This window comes from Tenrec ecaudatus (assembly GCF_050624435.1).
Source record: "Tenrec ecaudatus isolate mTenEca1 chromosome 4 unlocalized genomic scaffold, mTenEca1.hap1 SUPER_4_unloc_12, whole genome shotgun sequence".
NCBI classification, from domain to species: Eukaryota; Metazoa; Chordata; class Mammalia; order Afrosoricida; family Tenrecidae; genus Tenrec; species Tenrec ecaudatus.
Window position 1 is genome coordinate 1,088,356 of NW_027457589.1, and position 5,057 is coordinate 1,093,412.

A 5,057-nucleotide genomic window follows, 5' to 3' on the forward strand; every position below is an offset into this window, starting at 1 on the left:
TTACTGCCTGGCCTATATGGAGTGTTAGCCTGGGTTTTGGCGGCGAAGTGAAACAGAGCCCTGACCCCTTCATGCAGCTCTTCAAGCCTTATTGTCTCTTGCTTGGGTCTTTCTCGTTGCAGATGAGGCCCGTCCACTCTTGTGGAGGGTCGTGGACCTCTCCTGGGGTTTTCAAGGCACTGATTTTTCCAGTGTCCTTCTTTCCTGCAGTAGGCACATTGATCCTTCCCCATGGCTTGGCAGTGCCCACAGGTTAGTCTCTCCGTGAGTCGGCCATGCTCTCCTTTTCCTGAGTCTCTGGGGTCTCTCATGAAAATTTCCAGTATTTTAGCTATTTTCTTTGTCTCTGTCGTGCTAGGGTCATCTCGGTTGTTATATACTCAATGAACCACTTGTATCAAATCACTAAGATTTTTCCCTTGAACCCTTCCCACTTCTTTTTCAGGTCTGAGGCAGACTGGCTGAGTCATAAAGGCAATATTTATTGCCCTCCTGTTCTCGGGGCCTCCGGGCTGTTAGGGGTATAAAGCCTGTAGGCTTCCATCAGCCACTCTAGAAAGGCAGGCGGACATTCTCTTAGCCTGAAAATTCTCACTGACCTTAGATAAATTTATAGGTTTCCTAGCTCTTCCGCAGAGGGTCATGTAAGAGCAACGGGTGATACCTGGTAAAGCCCTCTGGGCCTTGCTAGGAATTGAGATCCCACATTGTTGGTGTAGTGGCCAAAAGAGTTTCTCTCAAGTGGGGAGTGCCCGCTCGCTGACCATCAGGTTCACTGACTGCTTACTGGGCCTCTGTCTGGAAGGGCTGCCCTCCTCCGTTGTGAACAGCACCTGGAGAAGTTGTTGGCAAGCATTCCAGGTGGGCTGATGAGTATGGAAGTCATACCAGTACTAGTGTGTGTGGGGGGCTGCTTGTTAAGGGTGGGGGTGAGATTGGGGGGCCGGTGGGGGAGGGAGTGACTCAATAAGGGCCTGTTAGAAGTTTTCTATTTCTGGACCCTAGAAACCTTATAGGGCGGGGGTTGAAAGAAAGGGTTTGAAGCCAGCTCTCCCACTCCCAGAGTTCTCCTGCAAAATGGGATAAAGCCGATTAGGGGAGAGGGATGGGGAGGGGAGGGGAGGGGAGGGGTAGGGGAGGGATGGGGGAGGGGAGGGGTGAGGGAGGAGAGGGGTGGGGGAGGGTGATGGGGAGGGATGGCCTCCACCTATGTGGTTTTGGGAACTTGGACCGTTTGTTTTTCCGGTCCTTCCATGTTACCTGAAACCTTGGAAACAAGGGCCCTTTCTTTGCGGGAGGGAGTAAGTCTTTTATATTTGCAGGCTTCTTAGTGGCAATGTCAGCCCACACTTGAAGTAACGGGATCAGATCGGGATATCCTGGTTCCCTTTAACCATAACTATGAACTCTTAGTAATAGGGGATGGGAAAACTAGTCTTGCGTGGGTCAATCAGGGACTCCTTCTGCCCCCTCACTTTTAAACAAATTGTAGAGTCTCCAAGCTTTTGGGTTGAAACCACATCCTCTTGGTGAATGCTGAGAGCAGGGGTCCTCAAACTACAACCTGTGGGCCACATGCAGACAGCCGAGGACGTTGATCCTTTCTGCCGGGTGTATGTGCCCCATTTATTTTTTTTTTGAACTTCAAATCAAGATGTGCAGTGTGCACATGAATTTGTTCATAATATTTGATTTTTTAAACTATAGTCTTTCCTTCAAAAGGCCTGAGGGATAGTGAACTGGCCCCCTGGGTAAACAGTTTAAGGACCCCTGCCCTAAGGTATCCTGGACTTAGGGGTTATTAATCTCCCAGCCCTGAAACATCCCTGAACATTCTACCCGTTGTAGGAGGCACCATGGGAATTTGGACCCCGGGTAATTTACAAGCCTTTACTCCAATTGAACCCAAGAAAATTCAAAATGGTTTAGGCAGTTACTCTATTTTGGTCACATTTGACTCGTCCTGCACTAGCCCATTATTTCCATTTAACTCTATAACGCGAAGCATGATGTTTTCATAACATTAAAAAATGTATATATTAATACATATATATATATTTATAACTATGAAAGTCCACAACAAAAAGAAAATTTTTTCCCAAAATTAAAATTGAAGCGTTATAGGGTTAAAAAGAAGGATGGGTCTTATCAGCGGGTCCAAGACCTTAGCATCATAAAAGAATCAGTGATCCGACTGCACCTAGTAGTGCCCAAACCTGTGCCCTCCTAGGGGAAAGTGTGAATGCTTTTATCCCTCTTCCTGTACTTCCAATGAACAAACACACATGTCTGGTAATCCTAAGATTATTTTTGTTTCCTGTGACACTCACCTAATTTCAAGGCCACTGCCACCTCACAAGCTTAGCCTTGTCGTAGTCAAACTGTTCACCTTTTAGACCGTTTGTTTTTCTCAGAAGTTATCGGGTGATTAAAGCTTCTGAACCAAGTGTGCCAGGTCCACGACTACCATCTCCTGGACCACCTCAACCTTATCCATCCTGGATAAAGTTGCCCTCAATGGACAACCCCTCCCAGCAGTGTAGGAAGGGTATGGACCCAAAGCCCCACCTCGCCCCTTTTGCCAGCAGGAAGCAGCTAGAGATGTCGTCGCCCAGTACCCCCAAAGATTTGGGTCCATATCTCTTCAGGGGGGCAAATGTTAGGTAGCTATGCTAGGGACTGGGGCATCCGTTATGCATGCCCATAAGGCCAAGATAAGAGCCCAGTTAGGAGAGGCACCCTGTGCATGCTCAGAGGTCCAGATTTCTGGCCATGAAGGGGAGGTCACCTGGGTGGTTCCTGTACCTGGATTGACCAATCTAGGCCATGTAAATTCAATTCAGCCACTGGGGTCGGCCAGACTTGCCCACCACGCCTCCCTAACGCTCATAAAACTCTCTTGAGTGCAGACCAGGCTTCTGCATGATTTCTCTCTCACTCAGGAAGGCTCTTTGGAGGCAGCTGTGCTGCACATGAGTGGCTGGTGGATACTGTTCAGATGCATGGCTTTCTGCTTGCAAGGGTTTTTGTCTCAGCTGACTGTAAGGGAGGAGGTAGTACGTCTGGATCACAGAGTATCCATGTCCACAAACGAGGCTGCTCATTCCACAGTCCTGGAAGTGCTTTATGAAAACCCTCTGCTTTGCAATGTCACTCCTTGTAGATTAGAGTGGGAGGGGCTAGGACCAAGGAATGCTGCCTCTTACTCCCAGTTGCACGTTTCTGGATGCTGATTGTAGCTCTTACAGCATCAGTTAGTGGGCTTGTTGTCTGCCTCAGGCTTTGTTCACGGAGATTCTCCAGCTAGTTGGTGGTGTGTGCGCATGAGCAGAGGCTTCCTGCCAATCCCCCATGAGTAGTAGAGCTCCCATGGTGTGGACTCCATGAAAGCCTTGCGCCAGGCAGCATGCTTACAAAGGAGGGTGGGCCCTGCAGGACAGAGGACCATTCCCCCTGTGGAATGGCCTCAGAGATCCACCTCCCTCTCTGGCCAGCTGCTGGGGCTGTGGGTCCTAAGCATCATGGCTGACTCAGTAATAGACACAGGGTGAGGCGACTCCAGTAGCTGTTTTGACTGGTCTAATCCAGCCTGAGATCATCCTTGCATGAGCCCTCTGCCAAGATTATTTTTGTTTCTTTTATGATCTTTTCATTAGTGGCTCCTACAACACTAACCACAATCCATAAATACATCATCTGTTTGAAGCCCATCTGTACATTAATTGCCCTCCTTATTCACAAAATATCCACTCTCCACCCAAGCCCCTGGCCTCATCTCCTCATTTTTCCCCCCTCAATGCCCGCCACCCATCCCTCATCAATCCTTGGAAATGTACTAATTCTTTTGTCATATTTTCACCCACCTTTCTTTTGAGGTCAATGAAGATCCTTGTAATCGGTTCCCACTTTCCATCCTGCCCTTCCTCCACCCTCCCAGTATCTCCACTCATAACACTGGTAAAGGGCCCATCCACTCTGGATTCCCCGTGTTTGAAATTCCTATCGGTACTAGAATACCTTCTCTAGTTTGGCCAGATTAGTATGGTAGAACTGGGATCATGATAGTGGGGCAAGAGAAAGCATTAAGAACTAGAGGAAAGTTGTGTTTCATCTTTGCTGTCTCATACCCTGTATTCTTTCATCTCCACTCTGAGATCCTTCTGTAAGGGGATGTCCAGTGCACTGCAAATAGGTTTTGGGTCTATACCCGGCAGTCCCCTCTCATTCTCCATGATAAGATTTTTTTGTTCTCATGATGCCTGTTGCCTTATCCCTTTAAAACTTTGTGATCACACAGGCTGGTATGCTTTCTCCATGTGGGCTCTGTTGCTTCAGAGCCAGATGGCTGTTTCTTTACCCTCAGGCCTTTAAGACCCCACACGCTATATCTTTAGGTAGCTGGACACCATCGGCTTTCTTCACCACATTTGCTTATGCAGCCGCTTTGTGGTCAGTGATTGTGTAGGGAAGGTGAGCATCTTAGAATGCCAATTTAATAGAACAGTGTTATTGCAATGAGGGAGTCCTTGAGCGGAGGCCCTATGTCCATCTGCTACCTTAATACTAAATCTATAAACATATGGACATAGATCTATTTCCCCATGCCCCTTTGTAAATATATGTACATATGTACATGCCTTTATTTAGACGTCTATAACTGGCCCTTGCTTCCCAGCTCACTCTTCTATACTCTTTGATTTTCCTCTTGTGCCCACTGACATGCTCAGTCTTCCTTTGGGTTTCAGTAATTCCTCTTGGTTACATTACCTTTGATCACGCCCTACCAGGCCTCCTACATCCCCCTCACTACCGTTTTCCATCACTTGTTGTACCCTTGTCTCTGGGTTTCTTTACACCACTTCCATTCCCCCCACCGTGCTCACTCCCATGCCCAATGGAAAGGGCCGGTCACATGTTTACTCCTCCAGATTGTTCATCCAGCCTCTCTTAATTAGACAGACCTGTAAAGGTAATAACATGCACAAAACAAGACTGAGCTAAACCAAGCAACAAAAAGAAAAAAAAACAAACAAAAATGAAAACAAAACCCAACCCAA